Raw genomic sequence first — 20459 nt, forward strand, 5'->3', positions numbered from 1 at the left:
AAAATCATCTTTTCTAGACTTTCCATTCTGTGCAAGGCACCTGAGAATTATTTTCCAGTTGAAGGCTCTTCCTGGTAAGCCACATGACGGTCAGAAGTCTCACTGGCTGCAGTGAAGTTAACACTGGGATAACTTCTGCAGATCAAACCCTACAATTTGGAAATTACACCTCTGACTCAAGCTCCTTGTTGTAGCTCCCTGTGCCTGCAGAGAGCCCTGGTGGCTCTAAGATGCCAAACCGCAGCTCCTGCCTAGGCAGGGTTTCACTTGCATCTAAACACAACCAACCACCTTCATGGCGGCACATCAGGGTTATGCTGCACAACTGCACTTGAGCAGTTGTACTTGGCCATCCTCAGTTCCAGCTCACAGCGAGAGCATCGCGGTGTTTTTGATTGCGTGCCTTTCCAGTACAACAGTCTAACAGCTAATCCAGCCAGCCTTAAAATTCAGTGGGAATCTCTCCACTGATTCAAGCAGCAGTGGCATCGAGAGAGCAAGAAATGGGATTCTGACCTGTTCAAATTTACAAGGATCTTGAAGCTGGAGTTGCCATTCCCAAACTCACATTATTCCCAGACTCTCAAATTCGCTCATGTTTCTTTCCTCAGTAGCCCACAGAACCCATCTTAGAAGTAGCAAGTACTGTATTTCTTCAGGCATTTAATCCCTTGCTCCAGAAAGCAACCAGCCAGCTGTATCGTCACTACAGGAAGTTAAAACTCTTTCACAAAAGCATGTCTGTCTGGATCCATCATAGCTGAAGGGGCTTTCCATGTACAGGCTATGCAGAATCTATGATAATTACTTTCATATAATACTTGTGGCTGAATCCTCACAACTACTTGTATGTCAATTACCTGAAAAAAGAGGCCTGTGTAGTTCTGGGAGGTAGTCACATCTCTGGAACATCCACAGCAGCAAGAAACTGTATGAATCCTGTGAAATTTACACGTAGCAAAACAGTATTTCTAGGCCTGTAGGACAGAACTGCCTTAATGCAGATCTTTGATTGTAACAATCACTAGCAGCATTGTCATCAGCAGCTTCTTAAATAATGAGATTAAACTGTCATAAAGCATAGGATGCTCATTACTGTTTTAGGGTACAATACCCAGTGACTGTTACCAGACCTCAGAAGACTAGCTCATTTCCAGAGACATTTGTTGTGTGCTAGAAGTATGCAATCAGTGACACAACACCAGCTGCACTGATGTGACCTATCAGGATTCACTGGCATTTGAATAAGCTCATATATACCAAAGATGGCCACAGTAGGAAGTGTCAATAAATATAAGAATGTAATACTTTGTAACATAAAACAGAGGTGCAATTTCCACTCGATTCATTAAAAAATGTTAGCAAACTTCTTTTTGTATGTACACTGATGAAACATCCATCTCCCCTAGATTGTTTAAAATTCTTGGGTGAATATTACAAAATAGGCTATTCTGATTGTATTTTGAGAGGTCAGTGGAGAAACAACAATAAGTGTACCTCATAGTTTCCTTGGATCAATGATTCTTCTCTATAGCATGCTGTCATTGAATGCTAGCCATGCAGACCACAGGAAAGAGCTGGATGACAACAAGCTGTGATTCATGCCAGAATGTGGGACATAGCATGCTGAAAACAGAAAAGAAAATAAATAAATAAAAGCCCAGATTTTTTAAAGAGTTTTCCAGGTGTTAATTGTTAATTGTTCAGCAGCAATAACCATCTCAACACAAATAATATCCAGGAATTAGAGGCTCAAGGTTGCATTTCAGGCCACAGGCTCTTCACAGCTTGTTACTAATCTGCTGGAAATTCCCTGAATGACAGCTGCGGTTGCCTAATTGTTTCTATAGGTAAATTGTGTTTATTCTACAGGCTTATGTTAAAGCTATATGCGTGACATGATTATAAAACAGGGTAGGTGTTGCTCCTGGGCTAAAGCTTCCACCATACTTTCATCTGAAAGTTAATTTGTGCATCTGAGTCATAAAACCTCTTCAAAAGGAAGCATAAGAGAGAAGTGTTTCCACATCCTCATAATCAAGTTTTTGAACAAGAGACCTAAGTTTAAAAGTGGCCTTGGGCTCTTGCTCACAAATCCAGGAGGAATGTACAGGCATACTACTTTTGGGCAATCTAGTTTGTACAGTAAGGTGTACTATTGATGTTCCAGGCAGAGAGAAAGGGGAGACTGCAAAAATATACAGTAATCCAAAGCAGTCCAATTCAGAGCAGTCATCCTGGCCGATAATATCAGTCTTGCACTGAGACTGGCAATTAAATAGTTTCTAAAAAAATCAGTATGGCTATATTTAACTGCATACCACAGCCAGCCTCGATCACAATAGCATAGTCTCATTAGTTATTCACAGTTTCATTCATCAGCTCAATGCAGTGTCAGCCAAAAGAGGCTTCACATTGTTGAGCATCATCAGGAAGGGTGTTGAGAACAATGCAGAGAACATCATTTTGCCAGTACATAAAATCCAGGTGCACCCACGTCCTGACTGACATGCAGTTCTAGTCTCAGCATCACAAGAAGGACATAATGGACTTTGTAGGGAAAGGCAGTTAAAATGACATAGATGATGGCACAGCTGTCTTACAAAGACTTAAGAAGGTAACATTTTTCAATGGAGCGGAGAAAGCTACCCAAAAATAGGATGAAGAGCTTTTCTTCATTAAATCCCACCTAGAACAAAAAACACATACCAAAACTAGTAAGACATTGGCTTAGAACAGATGCAATGTGTTTTTTTTTTTGTTTTTTTTTTAAACATAACAGGCAGCAAACATAGCAATCTGTAGCCACAGCATGTTTTAAAGGCAAATGGCATAAGCAGTTCCATAAAGAAGGGTGACAAATCTAAGGACATGTTCATAAACAGGAAGAAGGCAGAGGTGAGTCTGCAGCATCCCAAATCAAAGACTGGATGCTAGTCACGGATCTGAGATGGCGGTCAGTTTTCTTTGCTCTTCTTAAGCACGATCTCCTAATGCTGCTGGAGACAGGACACTGGGCTGGATAGGTTTATCTGTGGCCTCCCCTGCAGAGCATTCATTCCTTAGTTGCTTACAGCAGCAAAGTCCAAAACAGGGCCTTGCTGTACAAAAGTGTTGTATAAGCACTCATCAAAAAATAAGTGTTAGCATCAGCTTGCCATTTAAATAGGCGAGACAGGACAATGGGTGAGGAAAGTGTACGTTGCTATTGTTATTAATAAGAGGAAGCACTCAGTGATACAATTTCAGACTGGGATCCAAAAAGTGGTGTGTGTTCTTGCTTGCCATTGTAAGTTCACAGATTCAGGTAAGACAGGACCTATGTGACTCATGCTGAATGACAAACGGCCTTCTGTCCTGTCCATCATTGCTCAGCGCCCTGAAGCAATGTAAGCCCAAAGTGCTCCTTCTGCTTGACATCGCTCTGACTCTTATTTACACCACTTCCTCAAACCCCAAAAGGGTCCTTCAGGATTCCATGTACCACTGAACTCAGATGCATCTCTTGGGAACAACTAGGAAAGCAGGACTCCAGTCCCTTTTATATTGCAACAGAGGAATAAGGGGAGAATAAACTAAAACATACATCACCATAATGTACAGTGTTGTCCTGGGAACAAATCCAGTTCTACTGCTTTTAAAATAACCTTGAAAGAAAAGATTGACTAAAAGATTGACTAAAGGTCTTCACAGGAGAAGGTTTTTATATATATGCACACATGTCCACACACAAGTAGTAACAAAACAGAACAAAAATCTGTACTTAATTTGGTTCAGATGTTCTCAAATCAAATGGAAGATCACAGCACACAATTCAGTCTCTCTGTCTGGCCTCAGAGACAAGACAAATGCTGGACATGAAATTAGAAGTTGTCCTCGAAAGCAGAGCAGTGCATGAAAAGGATAATGCTACACTCATTAAAAGGTTATGGAGGTGAACGTCTTCATGAGTGCTGTGGATCTTCCTGGGGTGTTTAGCTGCCTGCAGAAAATGAAGAATTTGCAGCAAATGCTATGCTCAGCAGCAGCTTTGGTTAAAAAAAAAAAAAAAAAAAAAAAAAAAAAAGTTGAACACCTATTTAGTACTACACCTGGGATAGTTCTACTGTTATAATAGATGCTGGAATGTCTCTGAAGTTGGATGTGGATATAACCTGGTTTCTGCTCACATAAGTTCTCCACAGTCTGTAGCTGCCAGAACTATTGGCTGAGGACTGCTATGTAGTATTGTAACTCCTAAGCAGCACGTTTCTGCTTTTTCTTATGTTCCTCACAAGGAATAAAAGGTGTACTGAGCTGCTGGCATGACCATCTTTAAGTTGGATGGTGAAATTTGACCAAACAGGACATTGAAAGGCAATGTCACTTTTTGAAAGAGGAAAGTTAACTTCTGTGTCCTGGTTAGGCCAGGTTTGGGGTGGTTTTCTTTGGACTGAGAGAGAGGAGAAAGACAGTTTTAGTTGCTTTTTGTTGCCATGGTGGAGGCTAGAAAAGAGAACAAACTGAATACAAGCTTTTGTCTTCTTTTTTAGACCTGACTTTCAACAAGACTTCAAAGTGCAATAACTGAAAATGACTTTTGGAGGCAGGAAACACCTTCAGTCAATCTATTACACTTATTCAGCGGCCAGTTTCCTGAGTGGGAGGGAAGGTGGGCAGGGAGGATATCTTTTACATAATAATTGAGGGGAAAATATGCATTGAAAACCCACAGAATAACACACTCCAAAGCATCTGCAGCACCTGAGCTACTCCCAAGACAACAGAACATTTTTGTAAGTGACTCAAGTTCAAACTGGCATCAGTCTTGTAAGCAGGCTGTCTTCTATGCAGCAACAAATAGGCTTAGCTTCAATGGGTGTAGGAAAGAAGTCCTGGCCCTATAACCTGTCTCATGAATGCCATCCCATGTAGTCACTAGACTTCACGCAGGAATAATGTCATGGGTTGCAAAGGACTACTAGCACAGTAAACATACAGAGCTTTACTCAGACAGGAGAGCAATGTTCATGACAGACAATCTCTGTAGGGATTACCAAAGGGCACATCCGTATCTCAGCAGCCCATAAATAAGGGACAGGTCTGAGGTAGCATATAGAGCAAAAAGCACCAGGAACTGACATGAGTCTGGAACATACTGGGAGAATCTGGGAGCCTGTGCAGCTGGTAGAAAGGTTTGCCCTTCTCCCCCACCTTACAAGCTTTTTTTTTCCTCATCTCCCTGCTTACTAAAATAAAACACATAGATGTTTTTTAGCATGTAGAACTTGAGCGGAATCACTTTCAATTGTTCTAATTCTCTGAGAAAAACTGTTTCCAAAAAAATTGACACCACACAATATAAAAGGAATGACATCAGAATAATTTCTAAAGCTGTGCTACAAAGCTTCACAATTGCTGAGTCTGCTCTACTGAACAAGTGAAGTCACCTGGCCAATGTGAACTAGCAGGTGTGGATATGACTGGGGACCTCTGTCATAGGACAGTAAAAAAAAAAAAAAAAAAAAGGCAGTGGCTGAATAGTCTATGCTGTCCAGAAGTACCATCTGCCACGATGTCCTACTATGATCCTGCCATCTCTAAAAAAATCTGCCTTAAACTTTGCAACACCATGGCTCTGTGACATCACTTGCCAAAATGACTGGTAACTAACAGAACCAAGATTCCCAGATGTAAGGACCGTAATCTCCAGCCATAGATGACTGCTCAGATCCCAAAGTGGCAAATATCAGTATATTAAAGAAGGAACAAGTTAAAGAAATTAAAAAGCAAGTATTGATTTTCTTGACAAAATGATCAAGCCTCCTTTTCCCCTATTTTCAACATTAACTGAGTGGCAGAGGGTTAGCGTTAGGGGTTAGGGTTAGGCTAACCAGACTTTCATGATGTCCAGCTCATCCCCCCAAGAAATAAAAATAATGGGGAGTAATTATGCAAGATTGCAGATGTTTTTCAAGGGTGATGCATATCAGCTAGATTGGGGGAGAACTGTTGGTGGATGTCCTAGGTGACTACAGTTTTCAGAATCAACCAACTCTTGCTCCACTGCAGAGATAGCCCCCGAAAGTGATGTGGACACATCCTCTTGTACTCGTTTCACATACAGTATTGAAGCATGATTTTTTCCATAGCAATCTATGTTTGATAATACTATAATAAAGCAGGAAAAACAGTAAGTTGAGCAATAAAAATACTGGCTGGACCACAACTATCCTGTTTTACATATAACCCGCACAAATGCCAGCTTTAAGCTGAATATCTCTTGCCTTTTACACAGGTATACAAGAAGTGTCAGAAAGGCAAAAAGCAAGGAAGTTAAGTTTGAGTCCCTGCAGTCTTGGTATTCAGCAAAAGGAGAGACTGAGACCATCCTGAGCCTCTTTTTGGTGGCTACCAGGTGCCATTTACTGGGCTCAAACCAGTGTGATTGAATTGGGATGGTTTCAAGAATTTTGGTAATAAAACCTACCAACCGAGCTTGAAAAGCAATGGCAAGAAGGCTAGGAAGACATCTGCCTGGGAAGAAAACAAAAGCTGACATCAAAAAATTATCAGTTCACATCCCAGCTAGCATGGCTACACTCCCTGGCTCTGAATTTGCATCCCTGCACTTGCAATTCTAATGCCTGGTGATGCACTCTGATCTTTGTTCATTTACTTGTCCTGTCTGACTGGAAATGATGTTTTGGCAATAACCTGCTATTTACAGTGGCACCACAGCCCTAAACATCCTGCAAGACATGCTGAGGCTTATCTGGCCAAATTCTTATACTGACCTTTCAACTCTCACTGAGAATTGAATGCCAAGTTGGCTTATATCCCTTTCAAAGATCCCAGATTCTGATTCTAGATTTTTTGTTTTAGTATCTACTTTCTTAAGGAAAAACTGCTATCTACCACTTCAGCAGTCAGTGCTATGTGCCTTCCTTATGCTCCTGGAAAGAAGCTCTCACATTCATTAAACTCTAGCTGAAATAATGAACAACAAAACAAACAATGAAGTACTGCTATTGCTATTCCCCCATATTTTAATAAGATGCACTTACATATGAACAAAAATGACAGACTAGTACATTGCTTTTTGGATTAATAGTTTCAGTCTGTGATGTTTCCACCTGCGATTCCTTAGTTAAACAATAGGCTGTTCTGAATGGTGCTTCTGTTCTGCAAGAAAACAAGTGCCCAGAGGGCAAGGAAGCCACATCAACAATTACAAATAAATTCCATGGAAGGCACTTAGAAATTGATAGATTAGATTCTGCTTGCTTCAACAAGTACTCACCCGCAATAGTCCAAGTTAATTTTATAGCTATTTGACAACTTAAAAAGGTTGGGTGAATAGTCTGCTCTCTTAAAACTCAAAAATTTCATTTTCCTAAAGATCCTGAACTTCCCAAAGTGCATCTGCATAGATATACACTGTTATAGGAACTTTACAGGATATGAAAGCATGTGATCATCTGATATTTTCATACTTGTCCTCCTTGCTAATTGCTGCAGATCTGCTAGCAAACTCCAAAGTGAGACAGTGCAGAAGGGCAATAGCACTACAGACTATATTTGTGCCAGAAAAGATGCAAGTTTTTTTGATTATTTTTCCCGCCCCCCCCGTGAGTGACTGGCTAAGGAGCTGTAACTGTCATCTCTGTTGCTAGTTGAAGACAGCCCAGATTAAGCACATAACTCCTTTTGAGTATAAACAAGTGTCTTGTCTTCAGCAGGGCTTTACAGCAGTACAGATACTCTGTGTCACTGTAAAAACACCCCTTTTTGGCAAGGAATAACTTCACAGTGGCCAGGGAGAAAGGAAACAGGAAGAGAATGGGGTGAAAGCAAAACAGATAGCAGGGGTATGGCAGAAAATTTCTGCCTTATTTCTCCACAAGACTCATACCTCCAGGTGATACCAAAGCAAGGAAATGAAATATTTGAAGTGGCTGACAAGGAACATAAATCATACAGCACAGACCTTCAATATTAAAGCTGCAAGTCAAAAGCAGGGATACACTACAAAAAAAAAAAATAAATTAGTTTTCTTGTTCAAGAAGCATTGCTGCTGCCACACCACAAGCTGCAAAGTGGAGGCAGAGCTATCCATGGCTGAAAGCACTGCAGATGTGGCCATAAATACACCACATGGGCTTCCTGTCAGACTGTGCTGTTATTTTTGACAAACCAGGTATGCTTTTGGCTAGGCCTGGGTTCTCTGCTCTCAGTCACTGGCTTCTTTTCTCTAACACACCCCAAGAGGGACACTTAACACCTGATAAGGGGGAAGCATCATTGCCATGAGAAGACTTCCCATGCCCACCTATCATGGCAGTTTGACCAACCTTACCTGAACCTCAGGCAAGCGGGTGCCTTGCAGGTTCAAAGTGGTGTCCTTTTGAGAGATTCTAATCCCTGCAGCTCAGAAAAGCAGCAGATAATAGAGAATGTGCTTGTGCTTTTTAGTGATTGTCAGAGGGAATGGTAATGGAGCCTTTGCACAATTAATTTCCTTTAACCAGTGTCTTTAAACTAGGGGATAAAGCTGATTATGTTTCTCTTCTGCAAAGTATATTCTTTCTGTACCACAAGTTGAGTTTGCTTCTACTATTAAAATCTGGTTTGGTGAGACAAATAAATACAATCCAATTTTTTTTTTTTTTTCCCTAACAGTTGGTCTCAACATTAATCTTACCCAGTCCATTAGCCACTTCTGACTCAAGGAAGCATGTATCTCCAAGAGTTAGCAATTCTTTTATCTAAAGGTAACAGAACAGTAAAGAGTAAAGTTAAAACCATAAATATTTTTTATCTCAGTATTTATCTCTGGTTAATTAACAGAACTATGTGCTGATCTCCTTCTGAAGAAGTCCTCGGGTTTTGGCCCGAGACATGATAATTAATCCTTATTGTCATCTACGTGTTCTTTACAAGCTTAGATTTTCTGAACAAGTTCATTTAGTTAAGACAGCTCAGCTACATTTTTCTCCAAGTAGATTATCTAGCATCCTATCTTAATCCGTTTAATTTTGTGTGGTAATTACTGCCTTTCTTGTGTGTTTTATTGAAGTTTGGGATGCTGTATACAAAAACGGGCTGAGGTAGAGGTTAAGGCATACATAGACATAAGTAGTAGCTATAGGACAGAAGAGATAATGAACCTATTTACCATTTAATGGTGGTGCTATTCCCTTCTAGAGGGTAGTTGCCAAGTACATTCTCTCATTTCTCTCCCCTGGACACAAAGGACTGCTGTACTTGGCCTACTGCATCTATAATGCACATTATCCACAAATGTGGGCCATATTCCTTCCTGGTATCCCACGAACAACAGGAACTGCCACATTTAGCAGTGAAAGCTTTACTGCCTCATCTAGGTTCTGGCAGAATAAGCTGGAAGACAGCTGTTAGCCAACTGAGAAATGTTTTCTCAGGATGCCCTGCCAGTCCCCCATTCCCTCCCTAGATGACATCGGGTAGAAGCATCATGCTTTCAAAAAAGACACCTATTGACTAATAAAGCTACTAAGGAAGTAGGAGCCGCCTAAATACAAAGTCTGATCTCACACAACTATATTCAACTATAAATAATTCCAGTCATCTCAATTCTTCTGAATTCATTTCATTTCAAATGAGTTCAAGATCAGCACCACCTTTAACAGTTTGACTGCCAGCCTCATCATGAGAATGGCTTTTTCATCTTCCAGAAGTACCTACACCTGCATCACAGGTAGGAAAGACTCCCAGTTCTTCTTTAAAAAGAAGTGTGACTGGGTCCCTCCTGATCGCAGGAATAAGTCTAAAAACATGATCCCTACAGGGTCACCATCCAAAATACATTGTTGGGGACAGGGGAAGACATACTTTTTAAGTTCATTTCATTGTCTCTGAACATCTGGCACAACCAGAATGAGCACTTGGCTTTAAGGAGCTTTTGACACTTTAGAGGTCACAGACTTTCATTCAGTCCTTTGTCAACTTTAGTTCAGGTGCACAAATGGACATCCAAGCTGCACAAGGCAAAGGAGTACCGTGAACTCCTAAACTTCTGCCACTGCTAAAGCCATTCCACATTTGAATCTGACCCCAAGGCCTGGCTAGACAGTGCTGTTTGGACAAGGAAAGTCTGCCCAGGTGCTTTTAATTATTAAGAAAGTAGTTTCCCAGAAATAGCTTGCTAGCTGGCTGTTTGCCAGATCTATTTCTTCCGACAGGAAAAGCTAAATGTAAACCTCCAGCACTTCATAACAGGCCACAGAAGTCTCCCTCCAACTGGAACAGGAGTCTGGAAAGACTGTGCCATCCTCTCTTCTCCTTTGCAAATCTCTGGGCCAACTCATAAACAAAATTACCCCACCTACTTTACCAGACCTCTATGGAGAGATTCTAAGAGCTACCTCACACCGCCGGAAACAGCACAGTGCTGAAGAATCTCCTAAGTCTTGATACAGGCATAGGCATTACAGGCTTGCGAAAACAGAGCAAAAAGAGAGCTGCTCTTATACAAGTGCTTATAAAGCCCTTGCATACTGCTGAAAGAGACTAGTCCCACCCTGTTGCTTGAATGTAGTTTCAAGGCAAAATTGGGCCCACCTGAAATGGATTGAGAAGGAAGGTTGGTAGATATATTTGCCTGTTCTCTTTTCTCTTCTTTTTCAGCATTTGTTTATTTTCAAAATGTTTTGTTATGGACTGTGTCAGATTTGCCCAAACTTCAGAAGAACGGGTTTTTATTTATGTATAAGGTACCTTATGTATTGCATGTATTATAACTTTTACTGACCTCCAAAGGCAACTCTTCAGAAAGTATTTCACCTTCCCCTTCCTTGATCTGTACCTGGGAATCTCTTACAGGAGGCAGACAGAACCTGAGGTACAAATCCAAGAGGGAAAAAAAATGCTCCCCAATAACGGTAAGCATGACATAGCAAGGCAAGGAGTTGTGTTTCCTAGGTTCTGCCCACCTGTATACACACCACTCTGGCAGGAAGAAAATGAGACAAAGAATGTTACAGTGAATAAAAAGGTCACTTTTCACAGTAACTGCCAGGCAGCTCATGGCTCCAACTCTCCGTTTGCAGCCTTGTTCCCTGCTGGCATGGCATCTGTGCTCAGTCTTCAGCACTGAAAGCTCCCTATTTGTGGAACCTCTAGCCAGACTACATGACAGGAGATACATTCTTATTAGTGCTTTCATTTCTAGTTTGGCAATATTTGGAAGACATCCAGAAGACATGTTAAAGGAGTGTAGGTTGAAATAGATTGATGTTACTCAGATATTACTAGTTTATTCTTAAATCTAATGTTGCCTAGGGATTACCAGGAGCAAAGTTTCCTAGTTGGTAGGTACCATGCAAATATGTAGGATAATATTTGCATTAAAGTGGTTATGGATAAAATAGGAGGCACAGAGAAGGGAAGGTTTTTACAGATGGCACAGAAAGCAATTAAGTAGTTTGCCCAAGGTTGCAGAGAAAGATTGTGTGAAAGCCAGAAACTGAGACTCTGTCTGCTGAGTCATAAAACATGAGTTTATTCATTTGAATTTTTTCCCTTTGCATAAATGCCAAGGAGCTCTGCTGTGATACAATATACCTAAGTTGCTTAAATGTAGCTGAACTCAGTGTATAGAGAGTGGTCTCATTAGCTTGAAGAAATAAAGACCTTTGTCGTACAGGGTGGAAAAGACACTACTTATTTGCAAGAAAAGCAGTGGCCTAGTCTTCTGGGTCACTGCTGGGCAGTGTCACCCTTGTGCTTAGTGCCAACAGGGAGATGACTCACTAGTGTTGACACTGTGGTGCTGCTGTTAGTCTCTTGCACATCTGACTTCCTTGCTTTGGGCAATTTTTACAACTGTACCCATCCACCACAGTACTTCAGCTCATTCAAAGTTTCCATAGGCAAACTCAAAGGTCTGGAGGGAGCTACGTGAAAATATTGCCTGTCTGCTACAGATACAGGTAGATGCCAAGGGAGGCTTGCAGCTCAGTTGGTGAAGCCCTTGCAATTTACAGCAAAAAAGAGGAGGGAAGAGGGTATCATGAGGGAATTGCATAGCAGAGCACTGCAAATTGAATCGGGAACTGGGCTTTTCCTCCTCTGGAGACTGGTTGTGAAAAAATAAAGGATCATCTTGCTTCCTCTTCACAGGAGGTCAGGCAAGGCAGAGAGCCGGCATCAGCCTCAGCCAGCTGAAATCAGCAAGCATAAGCAAGAAATCCAGTGTCCAAAAGTAACCTTTAAAAAATTAAGACCATTACATGGCACCGAAATAATGCAAAGCAGAGCTTCCCCAGAGCACTGTGGAAACATCAGCACTGTCCTATTACGCAATCCTCCATGGCTGCCTACAGAGCAAGCAAACATCTAATTCAGTCACTAAAGAGATCTGATGTTTTTGGCAGGGGATCTGCAAATTGAAGAGGTGGTATGACACGGGATGGTGTAGAAGGAAACAAAGGCAAGGCAGAGGGTCCCACTGTGTAGGACAAAACCTCCAGTTGGCAGGTGACTCCCTGTTTGCCCCATCTGCTGGCCTCTGATCCGATAGAGTACTCACAGATATTTAACTTGAAGCATTTGAGCAGTCCCTTGAAGGCAGTATGGATGCATGGCTTGTAGTGTAACACACAAGCCATGTGCTGTACTTCAGTTCTATCTTGAAGTACTTCCCAAAAAAAGCAAGATTCAGCCTCCCTGGCATGGCCTAGCCAAGACTTTTGCCATAAATTTTTCACTGGTCCACATCTGCTCTGATAGAGAGAGAGCAGCAAGGTGGACTCTTCAGCAAAGCAGACACTGAACCTGAAAACTGAAGATCTGGGTCCAAAAAGAATGATTTTTAGAAGACCTAAATGTATCATCAGCTCAGACAGCATTGATTTTATACTTTCTGTGAAGAGAATGGATACCTTAGAAATCTGTATGTAAGTTTCTAGAAAAGTTATTTGACTTTCAAATTAGCATGTACTCCCAACTCCAGTGGGATTTGCATATGTCCAGAGCTTATTAAAAATTAAGATAGTCTTCTGTAGGAGGCTAAACCTAAAGACTTATGAACATAACTTTAGACATTCACAGTTGGAAAATGTTGATCTTCCTCTAAATATCATTTTATTAACTGATTTTTCTCATTATATAAATGTTGTATCTGTAGTGCTTTCTAACTGCACTGATAGGTTGGGTGTGCAGATAAAGACTATGTTTACAAAAAAAAAAAAAAAAAAACAGAAAAAAATATTTCAAATTTTCATCTGTTTGGGTGTTTCCTGCGATTTGCCTTTTCATAAAATGTTCTCCTTTGCCTAGAGAAAAATTTGAATGCTTTTAGTTTCTGAATGTTGTCCAATGAAAATTTCTGAAGGTTATTTTTTTCCATCTGAGAACAGAAACATGTCCGTTCCATGCTCTGCTGCCCACAGCTGCTAAAAGATATGTAAAAAATCACAAAAAGCCCAACCCAAAACATTAGTTATTAAACTTCCCCCTTCCTCTTATTTTGCAATAACAGTTCAGAAGCATGCACAGTTAACTTTTCATCATGAAAACTATTCTCATCTAAGTTGCTAATACACCCATAGAACTGATAAGCTAAGGATATTTCCTGATTATTTTTTTTAAATTTCCACTTAGTATATATTTCCATGCCAAGCAGAACTGCGTTCTCTACCCACTCTGAAATTCATACCCAAAGATTCATTGCCTGTAGAAAGGCAGACCTTAGGAGGCTTTTTTTCTTGTCTATTTTTTCCTATCTAATGCTTTGCTGGTTATGGAAAGTTATTCAAGACTGATCTGTCAGAGTGCTTTGAAAGAACTTTTATTAGTAACAAACAAGGCTAATAGGCCAAGGCAGCACATAAACAAGAGGTTTTTTCTTTTAACATCAAGATCTCTAAACAAAGGGACCTATTGATCTTCTAAAACTATAATACAGAGTACTCAGCTCTCTATATTTGGGGTACAGAAACTGCTCTAGCTTCCAGCCAGAAAAATGATGCCAGGCTGCCTTTATGCAGCACTCAGAAAAAGGTTGGAACTCTTAGGAAAACTGGAAATTCCATGGCTATTCTTAATACTCTTATTAATATTATCATTATTCTCTTACTATTAATAATACTCCATTAAGAATATTCTGTATTGTCTTCCTCTGTATGTTTTTTACCGAAGTAGTGTTATTCAGCCCCTGACTACATAAGCACACTCTGGTAGCGGCAGGAAAGGAGTTTTGAGCAGCTGTGCACAGACACCTACACCAGTTGTCACAGGACCCCAGTGGGACCTCAGTGGGTGGGAGCTCTGGTTTTGCCCAGCAGGCATCTGTGCTGCTCTTCAGATTCACAAGTATTGCTAGTGAGGGCCTTGTTTAAGTAAACTGGCCACCAGCTGATCCTTGCATTTAAGCATCAAGCCAGCTAGAAGTTTGGTTGGACTGGCTGCACTGGAACCTAACGAGACAGAGTGACAGCTCTGCTACCATGGTACATACTTGTGTTATGCTGAAGAGAGACCTAAAGGATCATATAAAATCTCCTGGTAGCCTACCAACCTGTCAATGACAATGGCCAATAGCAGAAGCCTAGGAAATAAGAGAGAAGAGCAACATGCTAATCATGTATTGATACTTTCCAGGTGTCTCTGCAGCAGGTTTTATCCAGCATCCAACAATCTGCAGCTCAGTACTCTGGGGTGTAAAGATATAGGAATTGGAAGTGCATCTATGTGGTTAGAACCTGACATTGATGCTTTTTGTGGGACAGAATAAAACTTACCAAGAATCAAAATACAGATGTCTCTCTCTTCAAAAGTTAGCTCAGACTTGGAAATACCAGAAATGTTTGATGAAATCCTGGAAAATTTTATGGAAAAATAAATTACAAAGCAAGAGAGAGGGAGTTTCCTAGCCTGCCCTGGTCTCTTATTCCCTTGTCTGTATCCAACCCACTTGAAATTCTTGAGTCTTGGGTTAAATTGGTATCGGTGATACAGTAACCTGCAAGCTAGATGAGGTTATGCCAGTTGGTCATCCTGTCTTAGCTAAAAACACTTTCAGAGGAGCAAGAAGAAGAAGGACTAGAAAGACCTTTGTAACGAGCAGAAGTATATCAGTGCTTTTATGGCCTGGTGACTGGAAGCCCTACACATGTTTCATTTGATAAGGCAATCACAAGGCTTTCATTCTCATATGAATAAGAACATTTAATCTTCACAGCATTAAGTCCCATGTGCTAAATTAAATTTCCTGCCAGCTCAGCAAACCATTTTGATACTTTGAACTGCATTGTACATGCTTTCCTTTCATCACAGGATGCATTTTGTCTCAGTGTCAACAGCCAAGAGGAGAAACTCCACTTAGGTCAGAGAGCTCCTTTTGCTTAGGCGCAAATATCAATATACTGCAGGCAGTGAGCTGCGGTGTTTGGAACAGCCGTTGAACAGCAGGCAGTTGAGGTGGGTTTCAGATGACCAAGCAGAGCTACCTGCAGTGGGGGTGACTACATCTGAGCTAGTCACTCCAGGCTCCTTTAACTGTTCCTGGAGATGAACATCACTTGGCTGGCACAATGCAGCTCATCTGATGCAAGCAGCAGAGCAGACAGAGAACATCCGAAAAGCGCCTCCTTCTCTGCATTGATTTTTAAGGTTGTGCAGACAATCAGCTTAGGTGTGGACAGCCACATTGCAGTTCTCTATGGTCAGGACAGAAGAATCTGCTTTTTAGTTCCATTCCAGTTCTAGACTAATAAAAGACTCTGCTACAGTAGGTTTGGGGAGGTTTCTGTATTCCTCCTGCTGGGTCTCTCACCTATGAGTGTCTTTCAAAACACCTCACCCCCATAAGCTCGGTTTTATAGCTTCATTTAACAGTCACCTAAAAACCTAAAGCAGAGAAAGCTGGTCACATTTTCTTTCAAGGGAAGAGAAGGAAGAGGGGGAGCAACTGATGCCATTATTGAAATAGTAGAGTTTTTTCACATCCTAAATTCTCCACAAGTTTAAAACACTGCATCTTGGTAAAGTTTGCCAAATACTTTTGCTGATTTTGTAAGCGAAGTTTTAACTGTTTTCCCTATTTACATTTTTTATAAATGTGATAGTTGCGATAAAGAAATTTAAAAGAAATATAAGCTGGATTAACACTGCGGTACAAATCAAAAGGTAGACTGGAGGAACAATGTACAATAAAAAAAAAAAAAAAGAGAGAGAGAGAAATGGACACAGAAATTTCCCATTCAGCTCTCTTTTGGTCAATTCTGTTCACAGCTCAGTCCCTTCCCAACATTTCTTGCATCATCTGAAGTTCATAGCATTTTATAGATTTGCTGGCTCAGGCTCAGAAATACGTGTGGTTTAGCTATGTAAATCATCTCAAAAATGTACTCGCAGATCACCTTTTCTTTGTTATACCAGTGAAGCATCACAGGAAGATGAGGTTGACCTACAAACCTCCATTTCTCAGTATCCCAAACTAGCTTTACTTGATCAGAATAACTGAAAATGTCCAAGGAAGAAAAGCTTAATTTGCTATAAGAAGGAATTAACTGTGTATAAACAGAAACTAGGTTTTGGCAAGCTCTCCTCTTTCCTAATCCCTCAGTATTTCCCCAATTACTACACAACACAATCACTCTACATAAGTTATTTGTATTAACGTTACAAGAGGCCATCTGTCTACAAATACCCAATCAAATAATAGAAACCTCAAACCAACACAAGAACACTCAAATTCAGCTACTGACTGGTCTAGAAGATTTTTTTGTGTAGCATAAATATTTTCTTTTTAGGCACTTCAATAAAATTCTTAGAGTTTTCCAAGCATTTATCATTTCAGGGTGGCAGAGAAATATAACAATTCTTTCTCCACCCATTTCAAGAATTTTTAATTTCAGTCACCAAAGATGATGTAACACGAGGCCTTTCCAATCTGCATCACCCTGTTATCACAGCCCAAAATACTACTGTGCATGCTGTGAATGTTACACACTTATAGAAATCATAACAGCACATTCTAATCCCCCAAACTGTGCCTCCCTTAGAGGCATCTCATCTGAAAGATCAGCATTCCTCTACAAAAGCATGGATGTAGCACACCCCTGGAGCATGGATGGGTCCCCCAAATCAGTTTAGATGGATTGGTTTTGGTAATCCAAACTAAAATACTTGGATTAGTTGCACAGTTTCTGTGGAGAACTATTTTAGATTTGTTTTTAGTTAAACACATCAATCTGCATAGAAGATGTACATTTTGCTTTAAGAGCTTCAGTTTGAAATCAGTATCATTTGTCATATTCAATATTCTTGTTGAAGATGAGGGAGAAGAAGAAGAAAAATAGGAGACTGCACAGAACTAATCTGGCCAGCATTAGCAATTATAGCAACTTGTATCACACTGTGCCATTTTTTTCTGCTGTCCAAAGTTTCCATGGGGACAGAAGAGATTGAAAAGATTAACTATGAGTTGCAATAACATCTCTGAGCAAGGAACACAACAAAGTGCTTGCAAGTGTGGCAAGAGGGTGTTTCCCTTTCTTGCTCAGCAGTCTAAGAAATTATAGTGATGCAGCAGTGTGTAGCTGTTTTTCAGTTACCCCTCAGCTTCCATATTTCACCACTGCTCATCCAGATGTCTGAGAAAGGGAAATACCCGCACATCCTATGAAAGAAATACCATGGTAGTCACAGTGCCTCTGAGGAGAGGATGTTGCAGCACTACGTGCAGGAAAGCTACAGCTGTGCAGTCCCCACCTTGCCACATGCAGCGAGAGCTCCCAGCCTGTTAATGGAGCAGTTGCTTGTGTCCGGCCCTGATCCTGGGAGATGAAATTTCAGAAATGTTGAGGGCACATATGATCAGACTGTTACACTGACCTATACTGATGCTTAAGAACTAAATTTGCCTTGGTAGCCATAATGACTCTAATGTGTAACTGTAGGTTTAAAATTAAATGTCAAAATATATTAAAAGCAGCTGATCACAATGACAACAAATACAAATATCATGGAGAAAAACCAAGATATTTCTGGAAATAGACTAGATTGGATCTTGAATGATTATCTCAGCTTGAATAGATATATAGTTTAAGTAAAACCCTATCATTCTTATAAAATCTTGCCTTTGAAATATGTCCTGGGATTTCTGTTTCTTAAGAGCATTATATATAACAGAGGAGTATCTTTCCATAACTGCCTTATGCAGTAGAGTTATGATATACTGAGAACAATGACCACAGTAACTAAAAGGACATATGCAGCAGATTTGTATAAAAAAAGTTACACAAATGTTTGCAATATGGTCTGTAGTATTATCATTACTGCTTAGGGAAACAAAATATTTCACCAGGGATAAATACAGCAGCCAGAAATTAGCTATTATGTAATAGCTAAAAAAAAAAAAAAAAAAAAAAAAAAAAAGAAAGAAAAGAAAAGAGAGGGGAAAAAAAGCACTCTGCATCTCCTCATGGTCCCTGGGGTATCTGTCCAGACCAGATGTTAGGAGGGAAGGATGTGCTAGTACAGCCTGCTGCACAACCCAAATGACACAAGGATTAGGCTTCTTGCAGTAGTGTAAACTATGAGGTGTAAGAAATACTGAGGAACTCATGCTCATGGAAGGCAATGAGGAGGAAGAAACTCCTGTGCTTAGTTGTATGTCTCTGCCTCATAAGATGGAGTGCTAATTCCTGGCTGCGTTGTCTGGCAAATCAGCTATCTCTTTCTGTGCCTCAGCTACCTGTGTAACAGCCACGGACAAAGTGATTTTGTACCGTTCAGAACCATGCTGAGAAAAGGAATCATTAATTTTATTATCAAATAGTCATCCTAGTAGATACCAGTCATTATATGTTGTTATACAATAATATAGTTGTTATAAACTACTATGTACATGTTATTACATTTGTTATGCAGATAGAATGACGCATTTGGAAAGCTGTTCTTCAAGTATGAAAACTACACAAATAAAACTTACTCCCCTTCCTGCATAAGCTATACTATTATGAGACACCTACCACCTACATAACTGTGACCGTGTGCAGTATTTCTTGTTTCTTTCTTTTACTTTTACTTTTTCTACTACTTCAGTAGAGTGGACGCAGTGTTACTTCAGAGCGCAGAGATGGACTAGCAATAAAAACGCCGTTCAGATGCTAAACCCACACACCATTTTTCTGGGCCTGAGAAAAGGATGGACAAGTAGCAGGAGAGTTAATGTCAGGAAATAATAATAACACTAATACTTCACTAATTACTCTTTTCCTCTGCACTCGATCAAAAGCAAGATTAGGACTGCAGCTAACCAAAAAATAAACCCCAACAATTTATGTTAAGAATAAGAGGATACATCTGTTTCCTGCCTTAGCCAGATCAGCTCACCCTTGTCATCAGAATAGCTGCGCTGAGACGCGAAGTTCTGAAGATTAAAGCCGAGGGTCACTATTTTTACCCAGAAGTGCTCAAGAATATGCGTAAGACTAGTTCATTATGTCATCTCTGACTGTGACAATGCAGAAGTATTGCCAAATGGGGAAACTCCTAATTGTAAAAAGCTCATCTGAGGGAATGCAAGTGAGAGATTAAGCAAATATCTGCCCTCAAAGACTCCTTGACTCCATTTCTAGAAGTCAAAAAGACAGGCTTACCATGTTACTAAGCACAGCACTGACATTTGGCTTTAGCAGGAGTTTACCAGTACATCCAGTATGTCTCAGCTCTTACTGTGGAAAGTCTTTTCCATATTTTAGAGCTGGGAGAAAGACATATTGAAAATAGTCTCTTTAATTTAATTTTTCTTTTACATACCTCTGTTTCTGGGCTGTTCGCAGGATTTCTTTTTTAAGATGAAATCTGCTACAAAAATTATCAAAGTGGGAATACCTAGTCACACCGTCAACTTACTACCATCTGTTCACTGGTTACTCATGAGTGGTTGGAGTCCCCTTTGTGCTAAGCGCTGCATGTATGCATAACAAATGAGAAAGTGCCTGTCCCACATAGCTCAGAATAGATCAAGCTAAGATTTGCCCAAAGACTACCAGATGTACGTGGCAGAGTTGGGAAAAGAGCCCAGATTCTCTCATTTCAGATTCAATTCCAAAGCATCATCTTTCTTTCTGAAATGGATTTGAGACTGTCCTATGTTAGCAGGGAAAAGAGAAGACCCGTGTCACTGACAAACAGGGTTTTAGTAGTCTGTGGCTACAGCTGGGAATGGAAAAGCTGCTTTTATTTAAGCTGAATGAAGGTGGATGCTCTGCTACAGCCAGTACTGTTAAGAATGACGGCAGCAGAAGTAATCACTTTGCTTCACACAGGCTCCTATCCTTATGAAGCCTCCTGTCATAGAGGAAATAACAGTTTGGTAAAGGTCCAGGTCAGAACTGGTCTTTGATCTTTCGTAGCTTAGCAAGGTAATGTCTCCTAGTTAACTGCAGTCAAATTATATGACCTGTGGCAGATATTTAGAGACAGAT

General features: G+C 40.4%; 2 long non-coding RNA genes across 3 annotated transcripts; one reads left to right on the forward strand and one right to left on the reverse strand.

Annotated features, from left to right (window-relative positions):
- Window positions 1-801: 801 nt before the first annotated feature.
- On the reverse strand, window positions 802-10466 carry LOC137857253 (uncharacterized). 2 transcript variants are annotated; one of them, XR_011097034.1, is made up of 5 exons: window positions 10386-10466; window positions 9158-9260; window positions 8684-8747; window positions 1498-1626; window positions 802-939 (listed from the first exon to the last, which is right to left on the reverse strand). It is a non-coding gene; the product is annotated as an uncharacterized lncRNA (long non-coding RNA). The 2 variants fall into 2 exon arrangements; XR_011097033.1 differs by having other exon boundaries at window positions 9158-10448.
- A 153-nt stretch (window positions 10467-10619) lies between these two features.
- Window positions 10620-13241, forward strand: LOC137857252 (uncharacterized). The gene is made up of 3 exons (XR_011097032.1): window positions 10620-10733; window positions 10843-10901; window positions 12142-13241. It is a non-coding gene; the product is annotated as an uncharacterized lncRNA (long non-coding RNA).
- Window positions 13242-20459: the final 7218 nt, after the last annotated feature.

This window comes from Anas acuta, chromosome 5, assembly GCF_963932015.1.
Source record: "Anas acuta chromosome 5, bAnaAcu1.1, whole genome shotgun sequence".
Classification (NCBI taxonomy): domain Eukaryota; kingdom Metazoa; phylum Chordata; class Aves; order Anseriformes; family Anatidae; genus Anas; species Anas acuta.